General features: G+C 59.3%; 1 protein-coding gene across 1 annotated transcript in view; it reads left to right on the forward strand.

The window, feature by feature from the left end:
- LOC136115833 (E3 ubiquitin-protein ligase RBBP6-like) overlaps positions 1 to 14,449 on the forward strand; it is a 66,694-nt gene that overhangs the window by 42,508 nt on the left and 9,737 nt on the right. Inside the window, 1 exon segment of the mRNA XM_071801233.1 lies at positions 12,571 to 13,060. The gene's annotated coding sequence lies outside the window, so the exon portion shown is untranslated.

Genomic DNA, 14,449 nt, shown 5'->3' on the forward strand with positions numbered 1-14,449 from the left:
CGGTTTGGCTTCGCTATCAGAACAGCTGCTGCCTCCACAGCCGCGCTCGAAGTCCCCGTTGTGACACCGGGATGGCGGGAGAAGGGGGGTGGCGGGGGCGGCAGCGGCGGCGATTGGGGGGGGGCAGTCGGGGCTGGGCGGACAAGCGGCGGCTGCTGCGGCTCCTCAGGCAGCGACAGCAGCAGCGATCGGGGGGACGTGGGGGGCGGACAAGCGGCGGCTGCTGCGGCTCCTCAGGCAGCGACAGCAGCAGCGATCGGGGGGACGTGGGGGGGCGGACAAGCGGCGGCTGCTGCGGCTCCTCAGGCAGCGACAGCAGCAGCGATCGGGGGGACGTGGGGGGCGGACAAGCGGCGGCTGCTGCGGCTCCTCAGGCAGCGACAGCAGCAGCGATCGGGGGACGTGGGGGGCGGACAAGCGGCGGCTGCTGCGGCTCCTCAGGCAGCGACAGCAGCAGCGATCGGGGGGACGTGGGGGGCGGACAAGCGGCGGCTCCTCCGGCCGCGGCCAGGACGTGGCTTCGCCGGCACCGGGGCCCGAGACCGCGCGCTGTGGGGCTGCGGGGCGGGTGTGGGGCCGGGGGTCTCCGGGGGTCCCGCAGCGGCCGCTGTGGGGCGGGATGGGGCGGCTGTGGAATTACCTGTGGGGCACTCATGGGGCTGCTGTAGGGGCTCTTAAGAGGCATGTCTGAGCACTTATGGGGCGACTATGGGGCAGGTGCTGGGCTGCTACAGCGGGACCTGTGGGGCAGCCATAGGGCTGCTATGGGGTTGGTTATGGGTCACAGATGGGAGGGGGCAGCTGTGTGTGGCCCCGCCTACATGGGGTGGGGTCAGTGCCGAGGGGCGGGTACTGAGAGGGCACGCCCACGGGGAGCCCCTCGGGGGGGCGGAGCCTCTGTGTCACGCCCCATGGGAGGTGGTCTGGGGGCGGGCATTCTCTGGGGCACGCCCCCATGGGAGGAGCCTCTTGGGGTAGGGAGAGGGTGCGGTCAACATGGCACGGCCCCAAGGGGGCGTGGCTTAGCTCGGGAAGAGGTGGAGCCGAGAAGGGGCTGCCCGACCCGGCTCTCCAGGCGGCTCTGAGACGGAGCGGAGCGGGCCGGGCGGGGCCGGGCCGGGCACTCCCCGGGGCCTCGCAGAAACAGCGGCGCAGCGAGTCCGCTCCGGGCTCCAACGGTGCGCGCACGTGGCCGCCGAGAGCGCCCCGTGCACCTCGCAGCGCCCATTTCTGCGCATGCGCGTTGGGAAGCCCTCGAGACAACCCTTCCCCCGCGGCCCGCCCCTTCTCTTCCCTCTCCGCAATCTGATTGGCCAGCTAAGCACGTCAATTTCCATTCTCTCCGCCTATCATCACCCGTCCCCGTTTGTCCCGCGCTGCGCTCTGATCCAGTGTCTATTTACACTTAAATACATTTAAACTTCCATTTTAACACTCAGGTATCTTTTCAAATTTACAGATTTTGACATATTTACAATTATATATATTTAGACTGGGATATCGATTTACATTTATTAATAAATTAAAGGTATGTATACGGGTATGAGTGGATATATATAGATGATATTTATTACCTATTTAGACTATGTAACACGTAGTAATTATACAGAGCTCTGCCTACTCACACTTTTTTCTATTTTAAGTTCCTATCTAGATATTTTTTTCTTTTTCAAGTCCTTCACTTTTTAATCTACAAATAGATAAGATGTTTGTATTCTTAAAACCATCAACAGAAATTTTTTACATTCTAAAGTCCTTTATATAACAGAGTAGAAAAGGGGTTTTATTTTAAAATCATTTTATATCTACATGAATACCATTCTGCAATATATAAATACAAACGACAGACTTCTCTCTGTTTGAAATTCTCACGCTCATATTTACAGGGTTTAATAAGTTTTATCCTCCCCCAGGAATTTTCAGGCATTTTTGGACTGTGACCCCCTCTTTTCAGGGGGACTCCCTTTTGAGCCCCACATTGTGGGGGATTTGAGGGATTTTCTTGCAGTCAGTGAACATTGTATGGAACTGAACTGAACTGAACAGGGCTCTGAGGCCTCTGTGTCCTGCAAGAGAGCAGGAGAGCAGGAGCGGAGCAGCCCCCGTGTCTACGTGACTGTGCAGCCTTCTTCAGTGTTGGAACCGAGCTGCTTCGCCTTCTGTTTGTCCACGTGCACACACACCATTCCTCGCTGGAAAACAGGCAGAAACCTTTCCACACGCACCCAGGTCTGTGCACCCAGGCCTTGTCTATTCCTGTCGGGTTTGCTGGGCTCTGTCAGGCTCCTCTGGCTCTGTCGTGCTGTGACAGCCTCTGTCAGGCCCTGCCAGACTCCACTGTTCGCTGTCAGGCGCTGTCGGGATTTGTCGGCCCCTGTTGAGTTCTATCAGGCTCTGTCAAGCCCTGTTGGGCTCTGTCGCGCTTTGTCAGGCTCTGCCTGGCTTTATCATGTTCCATAAGTGCTCCAAAAACTGGATGCTCTTGCGATGCTTGTATTCACACAATTATCGCATATTCATTACAATTTGGGGGAATTTTTAGCATCAAACGCATCTATAGTAAGAAAAAATGTCATAAACCTAGGGTTAGACTGAGGTTAATAATTTCATGGTCTTTGCTGCCATCTAGCGTCCCTTAAGAGAATGCACAGAACACACATTCGGAGGTGCCTGCAGGTATGTGCCTGTTCTTGGACGAACCTGTGCGCGAAAGCCTTAGTGCCTATAAACGTTGGTCTGTCCACATGTGAGTGCCTTGATGTCAGCTCCATTTATGCTAAAGCTGGAGCATCATCGTTCAGACGTGTGCGTGTGTGCAGTGTGCCAAACATCCACGCACGTGTTTACCCTCAAGCATGTCAGTACATTTCACGTACGCCTTTCTGTCAATAGATGGGACTGGGCACGCTTGTGGAAGTGTGCGTGTGTGTGGCCACGTGTTTGCTTACACATCAGTGTGTAGCTGCGTGTGCGTGCACGCGGTGCTGGGTGCACATACCTGGGTGCCCCACGGGTCCCGCTGTAGCAGCCCAGCACCTGCCCCATAGTCGCCCCATAAGTGCTCCAGACATGCCTCTTAAGACCCCTACAGCAGCCCCATGAGTGCCCCACAGGTAATTCCACAGCCGCCCCATCCCGCCCCACAGCGGCCGCTGCGGGACCCCCGGAGCCCCCCGGCCCCACACCCGCCCCGCAGCCCCACAGCGCGCGGTCTCGGGCCCCGGTGCCGGCGAAGCCACGTCCTGGCCGCGGCCGGAGGAGCCGCCGCTTGTCCGCCCCCCACGTCCCCCCGATCGCTGCTGCTGTCGCTGCCTGAGGAGCCGCAGCAGCCGCCGCTTGTCCGCCCCCCACGTCCCCCCGATCGCTGCTGCTGTCGCTGCCTGAGGAGCCGCAGCAGCCGCCGCTTGTCCGCCCCCCACGTCCCCCCGATCGCTGCTGCTGTCGCTGCCTGAGGAGCCGCAGCAGCCGCCGCTTGTCCGCCCCCCACGTCCCCCCGATCGCTGCTGCTGTCGCTGCCTGAGGAGCCGCAGCAGCCGCCGCTTGTCCGCCCCCCACGTCCCCCCGATCGCTGCTGCTGTCGCTGCCTGAGGAGCCGCAGCAGCCGCCGCTTGTCCGCCCCCCACGTCCCCCCGATCGCTGCTGCTGTCGCTGCCTGAGGAGCCGCAGCAGCCGCCGCTTTTCCGCCCCCCACGTCCCCCCGATCGCTGCTGCTGTCGCTGCCTGAGGAGCCGCAGCAGCCGCCGCTTGTCCGCCCCCCACGTCCCCCCGATCGCTGCTGCTGTCGCTGCCTGAGGAGCCGCAGCAGCCGCCGCTTGTCCGCCCAGCCCCGACTGCCCCCCCCCAATCGCCGCCGCTGCCGCCCCCGCCACCCCCCTTCTCCCGCCATCCCGGTGTCACAACGGGGACTTCGAGCGCGGCTGTGGAGGCAGCAGCTGTTCTGATAGCGAAGCCAAACCGGACCGGGAAACAGGACCGGGAACCAGGAACCGTGGCAGGGAAGTTTTCCCTTGGAGCAAACAAACCCCAGGTGTTCTTCAATGTTTATTGAGAAAGCAGAGTCAGGATGTACCAGTAGTCCGATCAGTGACCTTCTAAGACAAAGTGGGGTCCTGGGATGTCACAATGGGCCCCAGTGACAAAGAGGGTCCCCATGGTGCCACAATGGGCCCTGGGGACAAAGGGAGTCACCAGGATGTCACAATGGGCCCTGGGGACAAGGGGGGTCCCACCCTGTAACAATGGGCCCTGGGGACAAAGTGGGGCCCTGGGATGTCACAATGGGCCCTGGGGACAAATGGGGTCCTGGGACGTCACAATGGGTCCTGGGGATAAAGGGGGTCCCCAGGATGTCACAATGGGCACTTGAGACAAAGGTGGGGTCCCCATTGTGTCACAATGCGTCCCCAGTGACAAGAGGGTTCCCCATGGTGTCACAATGGGCCCTGGGGACAATTGGGGGTCCTGGGATGTCACAATGGGCCCTGAGGACAACAGGGGGTCCACACGGTGTCAGAATGGGCCCTGGTGACATACGGGGCAGCCCAGGATGTCACAATGGGCCCTGGGGACAAAGAGGGGTCCCCAGGATGTTCACAATGGGCCCTGGAGACAGTGGGGGGTCCAGAAATGTCACAACGGGCCCTGGGGACAAAGGGGGCTCCCCAGGATGTCACAATGGGCTCTGGGGACAGAGGGGGTCCCCACGGTGTCACAATGCACCCTGGGGACAATGGGGGGTCCTGGGACGTCACAATGGGCCCTGGGGACACAGGGGTCCCAAGGATGTGATAATGGGCTCTGGGGACAAGTGGGGTCCCCAGGATGTCACAATGGGCACTGGGGAGAAAGGGGTGGTCCGCACGGTGTCACAATGGGCCCTAGTGACAAGGAGGGTCCCCACGGTTCCACGATGGGCCCTGGGGACAAGGGGGTCCACCAGATGTCACAATGGGCCCTGGGGAAAACAGGGGGTCCCCACGGTGTCACAATGGGCCCTGGGGACAAAGGGAGGTCCTAGGACGTCACAGTGGGCCCTGGGGACAAAGTGGGGTCCCCTGAATGTCACAATGGGACCTGCAGACAAAGGGGGGTCCTGGGATGTCACAATGGGCCCCAGTGACAAAGGGGGTCCCCAGGATGTCACAACAGGCCCTGGGGACAAAGAGGGCTCTCCTGAATGTCAAAATGGGCCCTGGGGACAAGGGGGGACCCCAGGATGCAACAACGGGCCCTGGGGACAAAGAGGGGTCCCCTGAATGTCCCAAAGGGCCCTGGGGACAAGGGGGTGTCCTGGGATGTCACAATGGACCCTGGGGACAAATAGCAGTTCCCTGAATATCACAATGGGCCCTGGAGACAAGGGGTGTCCTGGGATGTCACAATGGGCCCCAGTGACAAAGGGCGTCCCTATGGTGCCAAAATGGGCCCTGGGGACAAAGGGGGTCCCCAGGAAGTCACAATGAGCCCTGGGGACAAAGGGGGGTCCTGGGATGTCACAATGGGACCTGGGACAACGGGGGGTCCCCAGGATGTCACAATGAGCCCTGGGGACAAGCAGGGTACCCACGGTGTCACAGTGGGCCCTGGGGACAAAGGGGGGTCCCGAGGATGTCACAATGGGCCCTGGGGACAAAGTGAGGTCCTGGGAAGTCACAATGGGCCCCAGTGACAAAGGGGGTCCCAATGGTGCCACAATGGGTCCTGGGGAAAAAGGGCATCCCCAGGATGTCACAATGGGCTCTGGGGACAAGGGGGGGTCCTGGGACATCACAGTGGGCCCTGGGGAACAAGGGGGTCACCAGGATGTCACAATGGGCTCTGGGGACAAGGGGGGGTCCCCATAGTGTTACAATGGGTCCCAGTGACAAGGGTGGTCCCCACGGTGCCACGGTGGGCCCTGGAGACAAGGGGGGTCCCCAGGATGTCACAATGGGCTCTGGGGACAAGGGGGGTCCCCACGGTGTCACAATGGGCCTTGGGTACAAAGTGGAGTCCTGGGATGTCACATTGGGCCACAGTGACAAAAGGGGTCCCCATGGTGTCACAACGGGCCCTGGGGACAAAGGAGGTCCCCACGGTGCCACAACGGGCCAGAGGGACAAGGCGGTCCCCATGATGTCACAATGGGCCCTGGGGACAATGGGAGGTCCTGGGATGTCACAATGAGCCCTGGGGACAAACGGGGGTCCCCATGGTGTCACAATGGGTCACCAGTGACAAGGGGGGTCCCCAGGATGTCACAATGGGCCCTGGGGACAAAGAGGGGTCCCCATGGTGTATACAATGGGTCCGCAGTGACGAGGAGGGTCCCCATGGTGTCACAATTGGCCCTGGGGACAACGGGGGTCCCGATGGTGTCACAATGGGTCCTTGGGAAAAAGGCTGTCCCCTGAATGTCACAATGGGCCCTGGGGACAATGGGGGTCCCAAGGATGTCACAATGGGCTCTGGGGACAATGGGGGGTCCGGCGATGTCACAATGGGCCCTGGGGACAAAGAGGGGTCCTGGGACGTCACAATGGGCCCTGGTGACAAAGGGGGGTCCTGGGATGTCACAATGGGCCCTGGGGACAAAGGGGGCTCACCAGGATGTCACAATGGGCTCTGGGGACAAAGGGGTGGTCCCCATGGTGTCACAATGGGTCACCAGTGACAAGGGGAGTCCCCAGGATGTCACAATGGGCCCCAGAGATAAAAGGGGTACCCAGGATGCCACAGTGGGCCCTGGGGACAATTGGGGTGTCCTGAGATGTCACAATGGGCCCTGGGGACAAAGGGGGATCCTGGGACGTCACAATGGCCCCTAGGGACAAAGGGGGTCCCCACCCTGTCACAATGGGCCCTGGGGACAAAGGGGGGTCCTGGGACGTCACAATGGGCCCTGGGGACAAAGGAGGTCCCCAGGATTTCACAATGGGCCCTGGGGATGACGGGGGGTCCTGGGACGTCACAATGGGCCCTGGGGACAATGGGGGGTCTTGGGATGTCACAATGAGCCCTGGGCACAACTGGGAGGTCCCTAAATGTCACAATGGGCCCTGGGGACAAAGGGGGTCCCCACGGTGTCACAATGGGCCCAGGGGACAGAGGGGGCTCCCCAGGATGTCACAACGGGCTCTGGGGACCAGGGGCGTCCCGAGGATGTCACAATGGGCCCTGGGGACAAAGGGGGTTTCCAGGATGTCACAATGGGCCCTGGGGACAAAGGGGGTCCTGGGACTTCACTATGGGCCCTGGGGACAAGGGGGTCCCCAGGATGTCACAATGGGCCCTTAGGACAAGGGGTGGTCCCCATGGTGTCACAATGGGTCCCCAGCGACAAGGGGGGTCTCCAAGGTGTCACAATGGGCCCTGGGGACAATGGGGAGTCCTGGGACATCACAACAGGCCTGGGGACAAGGGGGATCTCCACCCTGTCACAATGGGCCCTGGGGACAAAGGGGGGTCCTGGGATGTCACAATTGGCCCTGGGGACAAAGGGGAGTCCCCAGGATGTCACAATGGGCCCTGGGGACAAAGGGGAGTCCCCATGGTGCCACAATGGGCCCTGGGGACAAGGGGAGGTCCCCATGGTGTCACAATGGGTCCTCAGTGAGAAGGGGGTCCCCCATGGTGTCACAATGGGCCCTGGGGACAAGGGGGATCCCCAGGGTGTCACAATGGACCCTGGGGAGAAGGGTTTAGGGGGTTGTGTTAGGGGGTTGGAGGATTAGGTGGTGCAGGATTTGGGGGTGCAAGGATTTTGCGGGGCCTGATTTGTGGCTGCAGAGTCTGGGGTTGCAGGTTCCAGGGGTGCAGGATTTGGGGGTTCAGGGTTTAGGGCAGTAGGATCTTTGGGTGCAGGAGTTTGGGGTGCCGGGTTTGGGGGCCAGGATTTGGGGTTGCAGGATTTAGGGGTGCAGTGGTTTGGAGTGCAGTGTTTTGGGGTGCAGGGTTTGGGGAAGGAGGATATGGGGGTGCAGGGTATAGGAGAGCAGGATCTTGGGGTGCAGGGGTTTGGGGTGGAGGGCTTGGTAGGGCAGGATTTGGGGGTGGAAATTTTATTGGGTAGGGCTGGGGGTGCAGGATTTGGGGGTGAAGGGGTTGTGGGGTGCAGGGTTGTGGGGTGCAGGGTTTGGGAGATCGGTACGTGGGGCTGGAGGATTTGGGGGTGCAGGGTTTGGAGCAGCAGGATCTGGGGGTGCAAGATTGGGGGTAGCAGGGTTTTGGGGAGCAGGGTTTCGGGGTCAGGCTTTAGGGGGACAGGGTTTGGGGGGCAGGGTTGGGAGGGATGATTTTGGGGTGCAGGGTTTAGGGCAGCAGGATCTTGGGGTGAAGGGGTTTGGGGTGAAGGGTTGGGTAGGACAGGATTTGGGGTGCAGGATTTTAGGGTGCAACTTGTGGGGGTCAGGATTTGGGGTACAGCGTTTGGGGGTGCAGGGTTTAGTGGTGCAGGGTTTGGGGGTGCAGGTCTTGGGGAGGCAGAATTAGGGTGCAAGACTGGAGGGTGCAGGGTTTGTGGGTGTGGGACATGGGGCTGGAGGATTTAGGGGTGCAGGATTTGGGGTGCAGTGTGGGGGGGTGCAAGATCTTGGGCTGTACGAGCTTTGGGTGTGGGATTTGAAGGACAATGATTTGGGGGTGCAGGGATTGGGGGTGTAGGGTTTTGGGGTTGCTGCGTTTGGAGATTCGGGATGTGGAGGTCAAGGATTTAGGGGTACAAGAGCTGGTTGCAGGATTTGGGGGTACAGGGTTGGTTGCAGGATTTGGGGTGCAGGGTTTGAAGTGCAGGGCTAAAGGGGGCAGGATTTGGAGGTGCAAGATTTGGTGGTCTGGGGTACTGGGGTGCAGGGTTTTGGGGTGCGGGATTTGGGGGTGCAGGTTCCACGTCTTTAGAAACTGAGGGGGGAGGGTTTTTTGGTGTGGACTTTTGAGTGCAAGTTTGAGGGGCCTTGATTTTGGGGTGCATGGTTTGGGGGGCAGGATTCCGGGTGTAAGGTTTTGAGGTGCAGGACTTGGGGGTGCAGGTTTCACGCGTTAAGGAACTGGGGCTGCAGAGGTTGGGGGTGCAGCGTTGTGGGCTGCAGGGTTGAAGGGTGCAGGATTTAGGGGTACAGGTTTTGGGGGTGCAGGAGCTAGGGGTGCAGGCTGTAGGGATCAGAATATGGGGGTGCAGGGTTCTGGGGTGCAGGATCTGGGTGAGCAGGCTGTTGGGGTACAGAACCTTGTAGGTCAGCGTTTAGAGGCAGGATTTGGGGTGCAGGGCTTTGGGGTGAGGGGTCTGGGGTGAGGGGTTCAGGTGTTCAGCACCTGGGGGTGCAGGACCTGAGGGTTGGAGGATTTGGGGGTGCAGGGATTTGGGGGTGCAGGGATATGGGGTGCAACTTGTGGGGTGCAGGGTTTTGGGTATAGGGTTTTGGGGTGCAGAGTTTTGGGGGGGGGGATTGGGGGAGCAGGGTTTCAGGGTGCAAGGTTCAGTGGTGCAGGGTTCTGGGGGTGCAGGGTTTAGCGCCAGAATTGGGGGTGCAGGGTCTGGGATTGCAGGGTGTTGGGGGAAGGATCTCGGGTACAAGATGTGAGGTAGCAGGGTTTTGGGGTGCAACTTGTGGGGGCAGGATTTGGGGTACAGGAGGTTGGGGGTGCAGGGTTTGGGGTGTAGGATTTAGTGGAGCAGGGACTGGGGGTGAAGGTCTTGGGGAGGCAGAATTGGGGGTGCAGGTCTTGGGGAGGCAGAATTGGGGGTGCAGATTTTGGCTGTTCAGGACCTGGGGGTGCAGGATTTGGGGATGTAGGTTTTGGGGGGCAGATTTTGGGGTGCTGGGTTCGGCACATGGGTCTGGAGGATTTGGGGGTGCACGTTAAGGGGTTTAGGATTTTGGGGTGCACAGTTTAGGGTGCACGTTCTGGGCATGTATGATTTGAGAGTGCAGGGCTTTGGGGTACAGGATTTGGGGTGCAGGGTTTTGGGGTCAGGATCTGGGGGTGCAGGGTGTTGGGGAGAAGGATTTGGGGGTGCAGCATTTTGAAGTGCAGGGTTTGGAGGAGGGAGGTTTTGGGGGTGAAAGATTTGGTGGTTCAGGTTTTGGGGGTGCAGTGTTAAAAGGGTGGAGGATTAGGGGTGCAGGATTTGGGGGTGCACTGTTTGGGGGTGCAGGGTTTAGAAGTCAGGTCTAAGAGTGCAGCGTTTGGGGTGCAGGGGCTTGGGGGGAAATTTAAGGTTGCAGAGTGTGGGGTGCATAGGACTGGGGCTCAGGATTTGGGGGTGCGAGGTTTCGTGACGTGTCAGGAAAGGCAGTCTGGGTTCCTCCTGCCTCAGGCACAGGCAGGCCCTTTCGGGGGGTTGTTTTGCCCAGGGACCTGGCAGCACCTGGTGGGTGACACTCAAGGATGGAGAAGTTCGGTGTGCACCTCAAGGGGATTGGATTTTAGGTGAAAATATGCAATGCTGAACTGTACGATGTGAATCGCCGCACTAACAATGTTTAATAAGTGTCTTTCAGATCAAGACAATGGTGATGAAACCAGCGCTGGCTTCTTCGAGTGGCGCCCGACACCTTCTTGGAAGTTGGTGTCCTTAACCCACCAACAGGGGCCATGAGATGCACTTGGACCATTTTCCCTGCCCTGGGAGACTGTGGTGACAAAATGAACTTAATGAACTTTTCAAAGGATGGTCCACTGATTAATTACTCCTGTGTATATATGTACATATGTATATATATATATATATATAGTAGTAGTGATTAATTAGATTGTATTGATAGATTGCATTGATAAGGTTTAAGTATTCCGTGAATGGCATATTATAAGGGGGGGAATCTCCTGGTTTGTTAACAACAAGTTTCTCTTTCAGTGAATTTGCCTGTCAGCTCAAGCTTCGTATCAGCTGCATTTTCCTGGAGAACCCGACACATGGTTTGGTAAACACAGCAATGGAATGTGAGGTTATTGATAAGCATGGATGGACAACTCGCGAGAGGGGCAACGAGAAACCGGTGACCAAGAAACTGACCAACGGAGTATAACATCCCATTCACGTGAATACTTCATATAAAAGTGGGAGATCACGAGGATCTTGTCCCTTTTCCTTTTTTTTCCCTTTTCCTCATGGCTGACATTAGGAGAGGACCTTGCTGGTCGTCCCTGCGAACTGAGGCCAGTGAGAGACTGAATCCAGCTCCGGTTGCTGCAGAGTCCAGTCCAGGACTTTGGGTGCTGGCTCTGCAGTTGCTGGGATTTTCAAGATTGGTTTTGTATATTTTGTATTATTTTCTCTGTTCTCATCAGTAGCATCAGTAAAACATCTTGAACTTTTCCAACTCTCTTCTCTCTGTCCTTCTTTCCCTCCCGATCGCCTGTCCTGAGTGGGAAGGGGGAGAGGGAGGGGCAAAGGGGGAGGGCGGGGGGAGAGGAGGTTGACAACACATCTGCCAGGGTTTGATTGTCACCCCGCAATCCTAACCCTCGACAGGCAGGAACATCCCCCCGGGCCCCTCTGCTGCTCCCCACAAACAAGCCCCTGAGGGTCCCACGGATGATGCTGAAGTGTCTGAGGAGGTGCTTCTCCAAGAGGCCCATCGGCTCTTTGGTGTCTCTCTGGACATGGTGCGGGTTGCCAAGGACGGTCCCAGAAGCGGCCCCACACCTGGGAACACTGGTGGCACCGATTTAGAGGGGAATGCGGTGGCCACAGCCACATGGTGTTGCCAACAGCCATGCCTGGCCACCAGCACAAGGGCGAGCTGTCCTCGCACCTCAACACCTCTGGCACGGCCCCCTCATGGGGACACCCCTGGGCAGCGACGTCCCACCCGGCGCCTCGGCTGCCGACCAAGCCTCTGGAGACCTGGCAGCCGAACTGGCCGTGCCTGGTGATGTGCTCTTCCAAGAGGCCCTGCAGCTACTCGTTTGCTCCCTGGATGCGGCCGAGTCCAGCCAGGCTGGCCTGGAGTGAATTCTGGGGCATTTCTCCAGCGCAGCCGGACTTACCAAGGTGTTCTCGATCCGCCCCAGGGAAATGTGTTTTGTCGCTCCTCACCACTACGTACCAAGTTTGACAGATGTTGTTGCTCGTAGGTGTCGTTGCCCCGTCCCTCCCGCCAGCGCTGCCTCGGGCAGGAAGAGCTCAGAGAGCCCTTGCAGAGCCACGGGCAGCTCTGCCGGCCACCGCCTGCCCACAGCCCCTGGAGGAAGAGCTGCACCCTGCGTCCCACGGCTGGGATCGCTGCTCAGAAACGCTCACTGGGCACCAGCGGGCAGAAAAGCCAAAGCCAGCTTGGTACAACTTGTTCTCCCAAGCTTGACTTCACAAGAACCAAGCCCTGGGCTGGGCTGGGGCTGCCAGGAGCCCTCACTTCACAGGGCTGGTTCCTTTCCACTCCTTCAGGAGAGCACCAGGTGTGGCCTCCTGAGCCGTGTGGGGACAGCCGTGTGCCACCGAGGGCCTGGCTCGGGGATTTCGTCCCCTGAGCTGAGCGCAGCCATCGCCTGAGCTGCTGGTGGCTGCGCAAACAGGCACGTGGTTCGTGGGGGCAGGATGGGGCCCCAAACCCACGGTGTCCTCACGCCGTCCCCTCTGTTGTGTCGTTTCAGGCGTCTGCCAGCCATCCCAGGGGACTCCCCTGCAAAAAAGCAGCCCATGACTGGCCAAGCCAAGGGCAGATCTGAGCTTGAAGGCCAAGCACCGAAGCAGAGCCCAGCGCAGGCCGTGACCCCTCAGAGGTGCAGAGCAGGACAAGGAGAAAAGAAAGTTCCCGTGGGAAGCAAATTGCTGCCAATGAGCTCTGAGGCCAGGCTGCCCGAGGAGCCCACCTGCAAGGTCTGCATTCCACAGCCACCAAGACCGCAGGCAGCACCATCACTGACACCAAGGCCTGGGATGTTCTGGCCAGTGCTGACAGAACCGCAGAACACCGTCTCAGCGGGGTACGGCTTGGAGCCCCCCCTTTGGTGCCACCCTTGTCCCAGGGGTCCGTGTCTACGCAATGCCACCTGCCGAAGGCCAGATCAGCAGTGTCCAGGATGCAGTGGCCTTGGCTGTAGGTCCAGAGCTGAAGCAGCACCACCTGAGGTGGCCCACCAGGTATGTGATTCGAATCTGTGTCATTCCTGAGTGCCGTTTCTTTGTAGAAACGCAGTCAGAGGGACAGTGGGGACTCTTCAAGGAGCCCTTAGTTGGGATTGATGTTCCCATGTTGGGCTCAGCCATCACCAGAGGCAGGGGACTCATTTTCCAGTGGTGCCCCCTCTTCTGTAGCCTCAGGAAGCACACAAGGCCATGTTCTTGGTCCATGTTTGGAAGGCCCAAGTAACCGCAAGGCTGCTCTGGGCCGGAGAGGGGACCGGTTCTTCCCAGCTCATTGCTCCTTTAGATCCCCAGGGGGAAGAGAAAGGCTTTTTGGGTGGCTCTGGCACAGCTTGGGAGCAAAGCGCTGCTGCTGGAGAGGTGGCAGAGAGGGCTCAGTGGAGGGAGAGAACCAGCTGCCTCCCTTCCCTTCCCTTCCCTTCCCTTCCCTTCCCTTCCCTTCCCTTCCCTTCCCTTCCCTTCCCTTCCCTTCCCTTCCCTTCCCTTCCCTTCCCTTCCCTTCCCTTCCCTTCCCTTCCCTTCCCTTCCCTTCCCTTCCCTTCCCTTCCCTTCCCTTCCCTTCCCTTCCCTTCCCTTCCCTTCCCTTCCCTTCCCTTCCCTCCCCTCTTTCCTTCTCATCCTGTTCTCTGTCCCAGCCTCTCTCACCAACGCCTCCTCTGCCTGGATGTCTCTTCTTTCCTCTCTTCTTTCCTTTTCTCTCACTCTCCTGCTTCCTGGCTCTTTTCTTTCAATTCCTCCATTTCAGTCCTGCAGCCCAGCTCTAGTTTTTCCTCTTCCCTCTCTTTGTCTGCTCCCTTCGCTTTCTCCCTCTGTCCCGTATCCTTCTTCCCGACTTTTCTCTTTGAGTCTTTGGACCAGTTTGGCCCCAAATCTGGGGATGTTTTGCCCCTTTTTGGCGAGTTTTGAGTGACCTGGGGCAGTGACAGGAGGGACACCAGGCTGTGACAGGAGGGACAGCAGGCAGTGACAGCAGGGACACCAGGCTGTGACAGCAGGGACAGCAGGCAGTGACAGGAGGGACACCAGGCAGTGACAGGAGGGACAGCAGGCAGTGACAGGAGGGACAGCAGGCAGTGACAGCAGGGACACCAGGCTGTGACAGCAGGGACAGCAGGCAGTGACAGCAGGGACACCAGGCAGTGACAGGAGGGACAGCAGGCAGTGACAGGAGGGACAGCAGGCAGTGACAGGAGGGACACCAGGCTGTGACAGGAGGGACAGCAGGCAGTGACAGCAGGGACAGCAGGCAGTGACAGCAGGGACAGCAGGCAGTGACAGGAGGGACACCAGGCTGTGACAGGAGGGACAGCAGGCAGTGACAGCAGGGACAGCAGGCAGTGACAGCAGGGACACCAGGCTGTGACAGGAGGGACAGCAGGCAGTGAC

This window comes from Patagioenas fasciata, chromosome 36, assembly GCF_037038585.1.
Source record: "Patagioenas fasciata isolate bPatFas1 chromosome 36, bPatFas1.hap1, whole genome shotgun sequence".
Classification (NCBI taxonomy): domain Eukaryota; kingdom Metazoa; phylum Chordata; class Aves; order Columbiformes; family Columbidae; genus Patagioenas; species Patagioenas fasciata.